This window comes from Acanthopagrus latus, chromosome 12, assembly GCF_904848185.1.
Source record: "Acanthopagrus latus isolate v.2019 chromosome 12, fAcaLat1.1, whole genome shotgun sequence".
NCBI lineage: Eukaryota > Metazoa > Chordata > Actinopteri > Spariformes > Sparidae > Acanthopagrus > Acanthopagrus latus.
The window spans coordinates 11,270,756-11,286,577 of record NC_051050.1 but is presented as its reverse complement, the minus strand read 5'-3'; the positions used below and the strand labels follow the sequence as shown (position 1 = coordinate 11,286,577).

The 15,822-nt window shown below is 42.5% G+C and overlaps 1 protein-coding gene and 1 long non-coding RNA gene across 2 annotated transcripts in view; both read left to right on the top strand.

Annotated features, from left to right (window-relative positions):
* Positions 1-5,119: 5,119 nt before the first annotated feature.
* Positions 5,120-9,752, top strand: LOC119029839. The gene is made up of 3 exons (XR_005078108.1): positions 5,120-5,373; positions 6,775-6,856; positions 8,015-9,752. It is a non-coding gene; the product is annotated as an uncharacterized LOC119029839 (long non-coding RNA).
* Positions 9,753-10,616: 864 nt separating this feature from the next.
* Positions 10,617-15,822, top strand: part of trabd2a (TraB domain containing 2A) — a 66,501-nt gene continuing 61,295 nt past the window's right edge. Inside the window, exons 1-3 of the mRNA XM_037116995.1 lie at positions 10,617-10,655; positions 10,749-10,864; positions 13,015-13,270. The gene's annotated coding sequence lies outside the window, so the exon portion shown is untranslated. The remainder of the gene's footprint in view (positions 10,656-10,748; positions 10,865-13,014; positions 13,271-15,822) is intronic.

The window sequence follows — 15,822 nt, the reverse complement described above, 5'->3', positions numbered from 1 at the left end:
TTTTGACATTTCACAATGACCAATATAAACAGATTCAATTTTACTACACATCCTGAGTTGTTGCATGTGTGCAGTGTCACAGATTAATTGTTTAAACACCCTCTCCACTCAGTCATTCTGTAGCCCCAGTTGTGGTAACAACCATAAACTGGTTTGAGAAGCCAAGATGGTCATTTAAAAACATTCAACCTTGTTCTGAATCTATCAAAATCCTCAAAGACTCTTCTCTACACTTCAGTGAAGAAACATTTCCATCTGCTGTATGATGATAAATATTGGGGGGGGGGGTTTGAAGTTCTGCCAGATTCTGAATCAAAACAAAGACACGGCCTCAGCAGGCAGATGTTCTCGGTAATAAAGCTCTAACAAACCCAACTGTACACTACCTGCCCAGCAAGCAAGTTAGCCACTTGTTGGTGAACGTCATGGAGCATTCAACAGACAAATTTCTCAGAAGTTGGCGGAGAACAAAAACGGAGCCAAAAGAAGAGTACATGTTGGACATTCAACAGGCGTCGAGGAAACGGCTCCAAATTTTTTACTGATGTTGCTCTGTTTCTATTGAATGTGTAGCCTCAGGTGTTTGCAGACAACTTCACTATATCAACTTGGATGGCAGTGAGCCAGTTATATGTTGAAAACTCACTTCTGCTGCCCCCAGAGAAGCTTCACTGACCCTAAACCAGTTCCCATGACCCAGCTGTGGTCATCTGTCCACCAACTCAGGACAAGGTCACGCGATTAATTTCACTAGCAGCAAGAGATTTCCCAGCTAAGTGAGCGGTGGAAATTTAAATTCAGATTTGAAAGGCCCTAACCTAGTTAGCTCAGTTAGCAATGCAGCTAGCGGTGCAGCTGGGAGCTCATGACTAGAGGAGTGCTGGTGTTTACACAGGAGCTTCGGACCTGGATGGGTTAGCTGGTTAGCATGCTAACTTCATCATAATGTCAAAACTGCCATTTCTTTACATTCTGTTAATAATGATTGTTGATTTTTTTTTTATTTTTTTTTTTCAAATTTAAACAAATTACGAGAAGGGCTTTAAGCTTAAATAATAAAGCCTACATCACACTTGAGCAGGAGAGGACAAAAACGCCAGGCAGTTCAGGGTAATCCACAAAGTATGCCATAGACGCAATCATTTCTTAGCAAAAACAGAAACCTCTCAAGTTTAGGCCTGCGGTGAATTTGAGCCGTTTCTTCAGCTGCTTTATTAAACGCCTTCCAGCAGTGCTTCTTCTTTTCTTTCATTAGACCGTGAGACAGAAGGCAGATGATGGGAGAGCTGATTTATTGCTTTTACGTCCTGAAAATACCCGACAAACCGAGATTCTTCAGGCCGTATATGTGATCGTCTCACCCACAGTTGCAGAATGAGGCTCGGCCTTTAAGTTGCATTGTATAGTGAATTGTGTTTAACCACGGGTCAATCCAACCCACCATCTTTGGTCTCAGTGTCAGAATTGTTTGTTTACCCGGTCCTATTCTGTTATAATTCTCCTGGTGAATTCAGGTTTTCAGTATCTGCTTCTCTCATGCACTGATCCCGTGCACACACAAACGCAGCCCTGCCTGGGAAATGCAGCCCGGATGCCCCTCGAGGCTGCGGACACAGGAACTTCCCTGTATCAGTGTCCCATCCTTCATTCCTGAAAGCTTCTTTTTTTTTTTTTTTTTCCCCTTCTCTCTCCCTAACCTCAGCCTCTGGGTGCTTCCTCCTGACATTTCACGGCGGAGGTCCAGAGTCAATAAGAATACACTTCTCCGGTTTCCTCGCTTACTGCCATCGTGACGGGCTGACTGAGGAGCGGAGATGATGGTTACGGTCCAGCGTGTTGGCTTTCTATACCCCGTCAGGGAAGCCATACGTTCATTTTATCCCAAAAATCATTCAGCTCAAGTTTAAAAAGTAACTAGATAAATATCGTGCACTGTTCACAATGGCTGTTGGTGGCATGTTTGAACCTCAGCTCAACATGTTATAAAGTTTAAAGTATGAAACGGGATCTGTTGTTATTTTTACATGACGTGACGACCAAATAAACAGATTTAACTTTGCTATCAGACACCACACGCATCCTAACTTGTAGCATGTGTCTGGCTTCTTAGATGAACTATTTAAAGGCCCCTCTTTGGTCAAAAAACACATTTTGTTTCTGGGTCGTACAGTTGAATATTTGACCTGATAGATGTGCAGAGCTGGGCACTAGAATGCTGGTCACATTTCTCTCATGTCATGTTACAATCCACGAATGAAAAAGTGCCAAATACATGTAAATTACAGCAAATTGTTACGTAGAGCCTCTTTAACTGGTAGATAAAGTAGGACAATCTGTGAGGGTTTTTTTTTTTTTTAATGAAGCATAAGAAAAACACAGAAAGGTTGTCTAACATCCATTTAATAATTGAGGGAAAAACTTTACTGTAGCCTCACACTTTGATTTAAAAGAGATTTCAATCTGCAGACATTATTGGACTGACAAAAGATGATCTGCAGTTGGCTGTAGCCCTCAATATGTCATTGTTGGCAAATCATCCACACTATAAATAGATACAATGCTTGTCACTGTGTTTTAGGCGATAAATGTGGTTCCGACTGTAGTTACTGTGTGTGTTTCAAGGAACATTTTCAGAGTATTGTGAAGCATCCACATACTGTAACCTCAGATTCTGAAGGACAGCAACCGAGTGCCCTCCAAGTTTGCTCCATTTTGTCACTAACGACATCCAACTATAAAGAGCCAGAGGAGAAAAAAAAAAACGAGGTCGGGGAAAGTCGATGAGTAAGATAAAACAACACCGCAGGCAGACAGTGATTCATGTCGGCCATGAACGGGGTGGACAACCAGCAGCAGCGACGCGATCCCGCCCGCGTGGTCCGGGCAAAAGCCACTAATTCTTCTGCTGTTTGTCTGAAACGTGACCACATGGCGTCTCATTTATTGTCATGCCATTATGGCTGGACACTCTCGTGAATGTGGCGGAGAGATGAATTCATTTTTAACAGCCTCTGTATGAATAAAACAAATGAACAGACGTTTGACTTTGAGAGTTGCGGGGCATTACAACTGCGTGCGGCTTGGATGCGGAGCAGCTTTCGGTGGGGGGGCAAAGATTGAACAGTTCACCCAATTTTTTTTTCTTTTTTTTCACAGAACATCGTTGCTCCTACCAAAACATGCTGCCAGAGTACGAACATTGTTTTTTTTTTTTTTTTTTTTTTCATATCCAAAGAAAACGTTGTCATTGATCCCAGATGTGTTTCTTCAACTCCTCTGTTTCCCAGTATTGAAGTAATTACGGGATCGCTCCACCGGGAGGAAAATCAGAGCAAACGAGAGCTGTCACTTCCCTAATGAAAGGGCCTGCTATTATTTCTTCATAACTTAGCGTTTTGGCTGACAATATGGGCTTTATGACACTTTCGATTTACATTTTAGTCATACTGGTGCTGTGGGGGTGGGGTGGGGGGGGGTGTTGCTGGTGGCGGCGGCCTGATAACACAAGGCTCTCCATTGATGCACACACTCCCAACACACACGTATCACGCGCGCACAGATCAGGTGGTGTTTTTTAAGCTTGGACCGGAGCCTGGCGGATACCTGACCTGAGCTCTTAACACGCACAGGCAAAAAAACCACACGCGCCTCCTGACACACACACACACACACACACACACAAGAGGACTTTCACTGTCAGCCAACGCTCGGGCGACCCCTCCGCTTCTACGCGATCATTTTTGGCAACGACTTCAGTGGGGACGCAGGTGAGAAGTGCACCGGGGAAACTGAAACCTCATGCTCGGGCTGTTGACACAGCCAGAGAGCAGGAGGACGATTGGACTGACCCCTGTGAGCCAGCCGATCGGAGCAGAGTTCGAGGGGGAGCTGTTTGACTGACGGGCCGCTTGTGTAAAAGGCCGGCCGCGCAGGGACGTGATGTTTCGAGACACAAACCTCTTTCATTTGACACGACGATTTATTGATTCTTGCCAGCCTCCTCGCAGGCCTCCTTCACTGTGAACGCTAGGTTACCGAGGTCGCTGCGAAGAAAGGATCTGATTTTACTTTCCGGCGTGATGCCTGACATTTTTCAGACAGATTCTCAGGCCTGCCGCCACGTTAAATCCCCCCCGATATACTGTTACGCACGCCATGGGAATCATTGACCTGAAAATGATAACATAAATCAAGAGAAGGGATTTATTTTTTCTACAAATTCTGGGTTTGTGATTTAGCGGTTTAGCCTCGCATCCAACCTTTTAGAAGCAGATTTACTTGCTCCCTTCGAGCTTTGAGAAAAAAGACGCTCTTGTTTAGCATCACCAGATTTATCTGATTTATCTAAATCTATTCATTCTGCTTTCGACTGAAGTGACGCTTTCCATCGTACCTGCATCAGATTCAGTGATAAACGCATTCCCGTCTGTCTTCTTGACAAACGGGGACCATACGTGTTCGTTTTGAAACACTTTCTGACTTTGATTTGGACTTTTAAAGCCACGCTATGCAACTTTCATGCCGCATCTTCAGAATTACTTCGAAGGCGACATGGTGTTGCTTTAACTCGGCGTTGTTTCAGTGTGCCGAGGTGGCATGAAACACCTGACATAGCAGCCGTAAGCCAACATAGACAGTAAGTCTTTGTCAAATTCTGCTTGAAGGACGTTGCTCGTCACCATGCGTGGAGGAAAATGCGTTCAGTGACTGCATGGGGCGGTTTTCAAAGCTTTAATCCAATTTGGACTGTTTTAACCCTCAAGATAGCTTTTCCATGACTCGGGGCAGCTGCGAAACGGCATCCCAGAATGCCCATATTGTGCTGATCCACCATGCGGTGTTGAGACAATAGACTAACATGCACCGAAACTGCATAAACATCTTCCTTTTTTTCGGGCATAGGGGTGGAAAAATGAGCTTGATGATGTGGAACCCTCTGACAATGGGATTTCGGAAAAAAAAAACCAACCCTACTCGGGCGGCTCAGATTCCGCACGAGGACGCAGCTGTGTATAGATACAGCACAAAAACAGTAACAACGCAATCACGTCGTCAAAATAACAAGCAGGATCGTCAAAACACATGTACTGCTGGCCCGGCAGCGGGCTCCACTGTAAAATGCAGCCGCGAGATTTACGCACGCGCTTTGATCAGACTGTCCAGACGACATGTGCTCGCCATCATGCTGGAGCCAGAGCAGCAACCCACTTGCAGCGACCTCTCAGATAAATCAAGAAGACTTCGCTCTCCGAGTGATCCGTCAGGGTCCTTTGGCGTGCGCCCTCTGACGGAACACCGACTTGGGGGCTGACGGACGGCAACACGCAGGGAGGCTGGCGTTTACATTGGCTCGGACGTGAAAAATTGCAAGCGGTCGGTGAAATGAGGTGCAAATCCTCGTCTTTGTGAGCTCTGTAAAAGCTAAGCCGTAGTAGGAAAGTTTCAATTATTATAACACTAAAGGCTATTACAGTTTTGTTAAAGCTAATTGGGTCCCGAGGGTTTAAGGTTGACACTATCAGGTCAATGATGGCACATTCATTTGTTAAATAAGCAATGTAGCAGCTCATATTAGCTTTCAAATGACAGCTAATAATCTGAGTGATAACATTAATTAACTTCCATCCAGTAACTGATATTATAACAAATGTAGAACAAGGGTTGGCAGACCAATCTTTGGCTAACTGAGTTGGCTGCACTTTAAACTGAGGTTGCATGTAGATGCGGTAGGAATGACAATGGCTGCTGCTGCTAATTGGAGTTGAACGCCGCAGCCATATTGGTTCTGACAAACCATGTTTTAATGATACGCATGTGTCTGTGAGGCAGGAGGTCTGTCCACATATAAAATCCCCATCACGCGCTGGATTTTGAATCGTGACGCAAACGACACGTGTATTTGCAACACGGAAAACCTTGTCAAAAGCTTGAAATTGCACCTCGGTAATGTTTCAAAGTGCCTGAATTTGACTATGGAGTATAGCCGCAGGTCAGCACTAGTGGTTAGCCTCAGCGTGGATGTAAGAACATTTTCAGTTTTCACAAGGGAGGAAAAAAAACAATGCATTCGTCACGTTTGTCGAGCCGTCCAAGGGGCACCTTCAATCCACAGTTCTAACTTGGTGTGGTGCCTTGATTCCGAGTGTTTTATAATTACCTTGAAGAACAGGCACACAGAATGATTTTCACCACCGGAGCCTGCCTTGCATCTGGATTGCAGGGTATCTCTGCATGTGGGGGACATGGTCAGCTGGAGGCCACCGCCAAAACAGAGAAGCTGGAAAACCGACATGTCCGACATTCTTCTATCAGATATACGTGCATTCTATGAAATACAAACTCCTTTTTTTTTTTAGATGTTTTGGGGTGTTTTCTTATTGAAATCTGCCGTTTCATGCCTATACCGCATGTACCAGTCACCAAGTTGAGGTGCAGACGACACTGTAGTTTCAAACACACACACACACACACACACAACGGAGAGCAGAAAAAAACTGGCGGACCAGAGGGATGAACGTCTGAGTGATCTCCACGCTGCTCGAGCCAGAGTGACTCACCCTGGGCGCCGTGACCGCTAAATCAAAGAGCTGTTTGAACAGCTGCATTCCTTCACACCCCTTCATCCTCTCTCCCTCTCCCTCTTGCTGTGCAGTAATACTAATTCTGGTTTTACTGCTCCCCCCCCCACCCCGTAATGTTCTGGTGTGATGGAGATCAGGCTTAATGGAAAAAGAGTGCAGAAGTGAGGTAAGTCATCCCTTTGACTGCCGACAGGTGTCCGTAAGAAGTTTGGGCGTGGAGACGAGACAGAGGGGAAAGTCTGCTACAGCTGATTTATGGAGCCGTGACAGCCCGAGTGAGTCATTATGTAGCCTTTGCTTCTTTTCACACATACAGTTGTCCCTCTCAAGGGTCATGTATTGTCGGGCCGTTGGTTTTTTTTAACTGACAGGCGCGCTAATTGCAATTGTATGGACGAACCCAGCACCGATACGTTTCATTTGATTTAATCCTAACGTGTCCAGGGTTTTGTTTGGTTGGTCTCTGGAGCGGAGCTGACAGTCGGCTGACAGTAGGAATGGAGGCTGCTGGATGAACTGATAGCCGTAGACTTATTGTATTATTATCACTTTATATTCAAAATACTGTGTATGAGCATAGTGATCTTATCATCAAGCAACCTAAAGGAATGCTCAGACATTACGGGAATACACTTATGAGCAAATTATTTTTCAATTAGTTTCCCAGCGTTCATAGCTCCAGGAAGCAATTAGCCTAGCTTAGCACCAACATCGGAAGCAGGTGACGTGGTTAAAGCCCCGGACGTGCCTCTCATTTTGTCATCTTTGTTTTGAAGGGATTTCCAGCATTCTCAAAACAGCATTAAGTCTGCCGCCTCATGACAGGAATCTCAGCCCGTTTCCTACAGACGTGACTCAGTTTCCTGATCCAAACAAGTATGGCAGCCAGAAATCATGTGCAGCTGGGGTCCAACAACTGTCTGACACAAGTAGTCAACAAACCTCCGCTTTGCATTTGTGTTGATTCTAATTTTCTTTAAAACATGTGCAATCATGTTAAGTATGTCCTTCTCTGGGTTAGGGTTAGTGTTAGGGTTTGGTGTGACAATTTGACATGGGTCCAAATAAAAATCCAGATCTTGCTGACTTTGTTTTATCCGATATCGCATTAGGCTTGATTGAATCAAACTGCTGGGCCTTTTCTGGCTATTTGCATGGTAATGTAGTGATTTTACTGTCTTTTTGTGAAGCACTTTAAGAGAAGTGCTAAGTCTGAATCCCTGAATTAACGCGATGAAGGATTTATGCACGGAGGCCCTCACAGTTCTGTCTGATGATGCAGCCAAAGATCAGACTCCAAAGAAATGAAGCAGGATGGTGTCTCCATTAAAAAAAAAAAAAAAGTTATCTGTTAACTCTTCTTTTATTGAGAAACTCCTGTAACAGACTGATGCTGACAAAGCGGCTGATGAGTTCCTTTTCCCTTTTCAAAGACAGATGCTTAAATGGATGAAGATGTTTCCATGGCCGGGATTACAGAGAAGGTGCACAGAGCCAAGAAAACGTCGACAGATATATCTGTATCCCATAATTCTGACTGGATCATTAAAGAAAATCTCCTGCAGAGAAATCGTTGGGAAAATTCAAAAGAAGCTCTGGACACTTTTTTGCAAAGCTCTCACATTTAAATAATAGTCATAATGTACATATCCTTTTTTTGTTTTTATTCTTTATTTATATACAATATGCTCTTTGATTTGCAGTACTTTCCTTTTACCTTCATCTTCATTTCGTCTTTTCTTGTACGGTCAGAGACAGGCTCGATACCAGAACAGTCGACTTCTGCTTTTGTTGGTTTGAAACACTTTGAACTTGAATGATCCGAACACACACAGCCTGAACAGTGCTCATCAGACAGACAGCGAGAGAGAGAGAGAGAGAGAGGTTCCTTGGAATGGGCTGGAAGTGGAGGGTGGAGTTGGAATGATAATAGTCGGAAAGATAATTATTATTTTTCTTTACCAAACACTGGCTGTGAGCGATAAACAACTCCCAATCAACTTTTGACCTGAACCGGAGGCCGTGTTTGGAAAAGCGGCAGGCCAGGTTTCACGTTTGCCGAGTGGGTTTTGTAAGAACCTGGACATGTTTCGTTGTAATTGTTTTGGCCTGTTTGCCATTTGAGTCCCAACATACAGATAAACACAGAAATCGAACCCGCTGGAACGGATTGTCGAGCTGCACAGGTAACTTGGCTCGCATGAACGTCAAGTCACGGCACGTGAAGTCTTTAACTCATTACTGTGCTGTGTGACGCGAGGTTACTGAGAGGACACGGGTGTATCAGTGTTTACAGCTTCCTGTGGCATTTTGACATTATCACCTTGTATTCAACAAAATAAGTCTACGGATGAAAACAACTTTTTCCCAAGAAACTTTTTTTTTTCTTTGTTGTGGACATCAGGACATCCCTCATCAGAAAAACAGACATATGTGTCCATGAAAGAACCTCACGATGACCCATATTTAGATTTGTTGTTAGATAGCGGTGACCTCTAGTGGACGTAGCAATTGATACAGCATCGGAGGAGGAAGTCAGGTGAAGTGGCCTAGTATAAAGAGCAACACACCTGTGTAGGAGGATGTCAAGCATGGATGGTTAGGTCAGAGAAGAAGACGACTCTCATCCAGTTTCATGTTCGTGTCCAGTGTGAAAGCGAAAGTGAGTGGCTGATGTTCTAACATAATCATAAATACTGTTCTGCAAAGTCCTCTGTAAATGGTCTAAATGTTGAGTCTTTAGAAGATTAAGATTAGTTGCATATTTCTGTTCTTCTTTCATTCCTTGAAATTAAAGTAGTAGCAGTCAGCCTTTCTCTGCTATTCGACATGTTAGCACATTTCCCATAAAAACTCAACCAAACAGCTCATTTGGGTTAAATAAATGTGAGGATGTGATCACTTAACTTAAATCAGATAATTGAGGAGGAAATATGACTTATATACATAGCAGTTGCATCATTAGGAATGAGTTAAATATGAATGAATTAGGATGTAATTAAAACTAAAAACTTAACTATTAAATGAGTTTCAATCGGCTTGTGTTTGTGTGTGATGTTTGAAACAAGAAAAGCATTTTCCCGTTCATTTATCGCCCTTAATCTGTTCTGTCATTTTATTTTTGACTCTGACAAAATTCTTTTTTAGAAAGTGCTATATGATCTTTTCTTTGCGGGCAACCAAAAGGATTACAACACGAGTCCTTGCCAAAACAAAATTACACCCAATATGAAAATATATTTTTCATTATCATCTGGAATGTCCTTGGGTACAAATCAATGAAGTCTGGAAAGTATGTTTTCTAATAGAGAGAAGAGAAACAGGAGATTGGCGGTTGGGGGTCGGTAATTAAGGACATTGTAGACCTTTGGATCTCGTATGCGTGGTATGTGTGTCTGCCCACAGAGCCGCCAGGACACCCTGGCTTCCAGTAACTGCTTTTTACCCTGAACACCATTTTTTGCTTTGATGCTGTGACTAACGGCTCAGTCACACAACCACTTCCATCGCAACTAACCGTGAAGTCATGCCTCCGCCGGCCTGCGTGTCGTGTGCTGTTAATGTCATGTTTGTTTTTTGAAATCTGAGACTGCATGTTTACCAAAACCAGATAATTGAATGCGTTGTGAATATCAAAAACAGCAATCATGTGGTTTTGTATCGCTAAAACCAGACGGTCAAGTGTGCAACACTCGCTGAGGTTGAGTTATCTGGATGGTTTGTTTGTTTGTGTTGGGAAGTGACAGATTAGAATAGATAGGATTACAGTAAACAGCATAAAAAGCATCATTTAGATCATTAGAGCTGTCGGGTCAGATCCCGTTTTGACACAAAGAAAATCTTTGTGGTTCACTTTTTAGAATCCAAAACCAGAAAGACATCATTACAGAGGTTGCTTTCAACAAAGCGTTTGTTTTTTTCCCTCCCGAACAAACACAGGAAACAGTTTTCTAGAAATGTCAGTGTCTCAAGTAGATGTTAAAATTAAATCCAGAAATGCGGGTCAGCATTACATACCCACCATGATGTCTCCAACTCCTTGGCACACTCTAAGTTCCAGTGGGTAGGATTTAGGTAGGTGTATTTAAAAAAAATAAACATAAAATTCACAATTGTGTAATGTATAATCACCTGAAATTAAGAATTGTTGTTTTTCCATTACCTTAGGCTTTTATATCTACGGATGGAGCGGGTCCTCTTCTACTGAGTCAGTCATGTTACAGCGTCACGTTTCTACCTTAGCCCAGAATGGACGATGGCCTTTGGAGGCCACCACAGGAGAGGTATGTGGTGAGGGGTATTCAGTTGGTTGCAATCTAGAACCTCACTGCTAGGTGCCACTAAATCATACATACTGGTCCTTTAAGGAAGTCACCTTTTTTTTGTAATAATAGACGTTGCTGGTAAGCTCACCTCAATTTCGCGGCCTGCTGAGGGGGGACGCCAGACAGCACTAATGGATACTGAAATGAAAAGAGAAAAGAGAATTCAGGCAGAAACCAGTTCCCTGGAAATAAAATAAAGGATCTGCTTGTTCATTAACGGTTTCTATGAAAAAGGCAGAGTATTATTATCAAATAATATTGTTTTATTTTTTCAGTGATTCGGTAACTTTTTAATAATTACCAGCGACTAACCATGAAATTTGCATTCTTGTAAAATGAGGCGTTAGCCCACTTGCAACTGCAACTCACAATAGCAGTTCTCTTGGCTCGGCTTGTGAAGGAGCTGTCTCACCTCTGCAACAACCCACACGGACATCATCATCATCATCATCATCATCACTGCCGCATTCAGCGCAACATACAGCACATACTGCTGCCAGATCTTTTCAATCAGAGTTAAATGTGCTGTGAAGGAAGCGGACCATGGTCAATATGACTGACCATCGTTAAATGGACTGAGTCACATGAACTGAAGCTGTTACTGGAAGGCTGACACGGTTGTCTGCTCGCTTCTCTTCTCTTCTCTTCTCTTCTCTTCTCTTCTCTTCTCTTCTCTTCTCTTCTCTTCTCTTCTCTTCTCTTCTCTTCTCTTCTCTTCTCTTCTCTTCCCTGACCATCAGCGGATACATCTGTCCTGCAGTTAGTCTGCTTACTGAAAGTCATGTCTTCTGTGGTCTGTTTTCTGGATTATAAAAACACCAGGAATGTAGAAACCGTGTGTGCACGCAGACATATAAATACTGTACACTATAGATAGCAATCTGGAAGCACTTACAAGCTCGGATACATACACATAGGCCCTTTTTTGTTTATTGCTGTTCCCCCGGCTTTGCTTTAGGTTTAATCAATCACAAATCAGCCGTGTGTTAAAACTCAAATCTGGATGTTTAACTGTTTAGCCCAGAGGCATTTGTCACCATTTTTCTCGTTTTGCTGTTCCAAAGAGACGGCGCTGAATGGGTCACCTGACAGGATCAAATACATCCAAGTCTTTTATAAAATGAAACATATGTGCTCATTTCCATATTGTGAATTCCTTTTTTGAAGATTCCTCTAAAGAGGCAGAATCCGATATTTGCTCTGGGAACCCTCAGAAGACCCCCAGCTCTGTTTGATCCTTGCAAACAGAGCCACTTTAAAGTGGAAATGTACAGATGTGCGGGAGAATCAGCACTGGGTGGGTGGTTCGGGGGTCACCGAAGTCCGCAACTGGCTTCAAACAGATTCATGAAACGACAGCAGAGCATTAAAAAATTGTCGCAGGGAAATGGGGTTACGGATCAGTCCTAATTCTTTAAAATGTCTTGTTTTTTGAATGAGGATTTGAATGACATTTACAGGTAAGTGTAAGAATTCAATAAAAAAAAAAAAGAAAGAAACACCGTCGAATAAGGAGACAAACAATAAAACATCAAAGTAAAGAAGCTGAATATTTATGGGAGCCTGGTTTATCTGTTTGAAAAGAATCCTCAATCATTTGCACACCGTGCAGTAAAACCCCCGGACGTTAAAGGTGCACTACGTAGGGGAAGACATTTTAATCAGAAGAGACATGACTGATTTCTTTTTATGCCTTGACAAATTGAATAAACAAACTGATATTAAAGGACAATGCAATTTCATACTGTTTCACTTTGTTTTTACGTGGTGGACCCTGCCACCTCTCTAGCTTCAAATAGTGTTCTGGGGACCTCATTTTCCTCTGAGAACAGCTTGTTTGTTCACTTACGGAATACATTTTTTTATATTACTACTTCATTGGTATTGCAGAGTTTGAATTGTGGCCCTTTAATTGCAACTTAAAACTAAACAATTATCAGTCGAAACCTCCTTGATGTAACCTTCATCGTAAAAGACAGAGCTGACAAAACGTGACAAAACTTTGTATCTTTATTAGAAAAAAAAAGATCACCTTTCAACTTATATTAAAGGACCATTTGTTTTACTTATCATCCCCTCATGCTGGTGTGTCATATGTTCTTTTTCAGCCATGGAAACGTTTCGCTCTGCCGTGTGACGGGATGACGTGCTGGTTAGTGGATTCCTGACTATCCAAGGAGTCGTGACCCCCGCCCGCCCACACCAGTCCTGATCCCTCATTTAGTCTGAGTGAAGAGCAGAAATATGCGGTTTCAGCTTTCTGCCGTGAATCACAGCAAATGATGAGAAACGAGCAGCAGTTAACAGAGTCACCTCTGACATGTGTGATGCTACACAGCGCTGCAGAGGATGATGTATGTTGGGGTGAGTATTTATATAGGGCGAGCCTCTGTGGGCTAAGTGTGGGAGATAATGGAAATAAAGAACAGGTGTGTGTGTGTGTGTGTGCGTGCGTGTGTGTGTGTGTTTGCAAGCCTCTCGACAAATCGCACGCTTCTCAACCTTTTCAGACATTAAAGAGGAAGCAGCTGCAGGTGTTCTTTCTACCTTTCTACAGATGCTCAAACAAAGATTAGCATCCGAACACACACGTCCTCCTTCATCCTACTGTAACAAAGCAGTCAGACTTCCTCTGCCTCTTTCATTGGGATCTGGCAGCAGCTTGGACGGATTAGCCTGAGCCAGAAATCATTTCAACGAGAGTTGTCTGCGGATGATTGACAGTGTCTTCATTAAACCTTACTGTTTCCATGCAGCGTCCTTTCTGTCAGTCAACAGACGCAATGTTTTGTTGTTACATGGAGTGTGAAGGATGTCAGGGCCTTTTGAGAAATGAGAAATGGATTGAGACTATTTTTTGTCTTTGCCACGGGGTTCAAGAGGAAAGATGCAGAAAAGCAGCACTTTATACATTTTTTTTTTTTTAGTAGGACAAGCTGCACTTCAAATCAAATTTAAAATGTTTCAAGGGCTGATTTACTTTCTTTATGAGTTAGTTTCACAGCTGGTGTCTCACCACAGCGTGATGATGGCAGGGGAATTGTTTTTTAATTCTGTATTTGCATAACTTCTGGAGCATTTCCTCTTTGGTCATTTGTTTTTAATTTGTAATACAGTCTTTGTAAAATTCAAATCTGCATTGTGCAGGCAACAATATGGTTGGACCATTTCACAGTTTTTTTTCCAGGACCGCCAAAAGTGTCTGTGTCAGGATTTTCACACATTTCTCTCTAATGATCCACCAAAATAGGTGGAATCTGAATCTGAACGTGTCTAAACCAGTTAAAGTTGCATTTATACCATCGCCTACCATTTTATGGAGGTCTGAAACGGTCAGAATCAGAAATAAATGAAGACATGTATAATCAATCTAAGCACTCCTAAAAGTTGGTCCTTTGACACCGTTTGAATGAAAGCCCACTCGTTTGCATAATGATGTAGAAATGCATAAAGTAATGTCGAAAGATAACACAGAAATAAATGTTTTGGGTTTTTTTTCACAAAAAATGGCTAAAAAAGTAAATAAATAATACAGAAATAGACACAAAAATAAACATATAAGTTAATTAATAAAATCAATAAAGTTAATTAATAAAAATGATGAATTAAATGGGAGAGTAAATAAAAAGATGAACCAATACAAAGGTAACGACAAAGGCAAATTAAAACAAAACTAAATATTTCTGTCACATTTCATAAATTAATAACTGGGTACATTTATTTTTTGGGTACATTTAATTTTTAGTTAATTCACATTCAAATATACACTCCTTTGGCCATTTAATTATGTAATTTTGATTTTGGCTGTTCAAGCCAAACTCTGATTTGATGAGTTTTTTTTTCATGTAAGAGCGGAAAGAGAAGAAACGCCTTGACTCTCATTGATCAGTGCGATACATATTCTGACTTGTGGCGAGATCTGCTGAAAACAGCGGTGACAGCAGAGCCTGGTGCTATACAGCATGTTTTTTAGGGGGGCCTTAGTGCAGCCTGTGTGGAGACCAGCACATGTGGCAAAACATACAGTCTCCACTAGGGGGTGCTCTAACAGGCCTTGGACAAAGCTCACATCATAATCATGGGTCCATAATTATTGGACAGGAACACTTGAGGATGTGTCTGTAAAGTAGGACAGCCAGTATGCATTTATTCTAGCGCAACTGTGATCAGAAATATAGACTCACTACATTCAATCAATTAGACCTTTTCTAATATTTATTTTAATTCTAACCTGGGTTTAAAAAAAAAAAAATCCTCTTCTTTGACTGTAAAGTGCAACCCATAAGAGATGTTTTTCGCGTCACCAGCCCGTCTTGTATTTACTCAGACAACATCAACATGTGTTCTTCTCCCACTGCCCCACTGCGAGCCAGAGCATAGAGCCACAGCGCATAGATCTGCCCCCCGGTACAACCAGTCCAGCTGAAGAGTGTGAGTTTAATCCACATCGCGAAATTGAAAATAAGATTATTTACACTTTTTTCACTTTTTTTTTCAAATCAAAAAGTTCGACTTTTTAAAAAAAAAAAAAAAAAAATTATCCAAAGAGAGAAGAACATCACTGAGGGACTACTTGCACATATTCTATACATTAGACAGTAATGTCCATCAGAACTGCAAAACCCTGGTCCTTCATGTAATATAAGGATAGGAATCCACTACTTGATATAAACTCTCTTCACATTACGCTGACTGCATGGAGTGCGCCTCTCCACCGCCCCCATCATGAAGGTGCGGCTCTATGTTCTCCGCGTCTGCGCCCAGAGGTGACGCAGACTGAACGCTGTTATTGCGGGGTTTTTCTCATGTTAATGCGCCCAGTTTGTAAGGCATTAATTAGCAGGGCATGATAATCTGTCCACGGGATCTGCTCCTGAGGTTCCCTGGGGTGGGGTGGGGTGGGGTCGGGGGGTGAC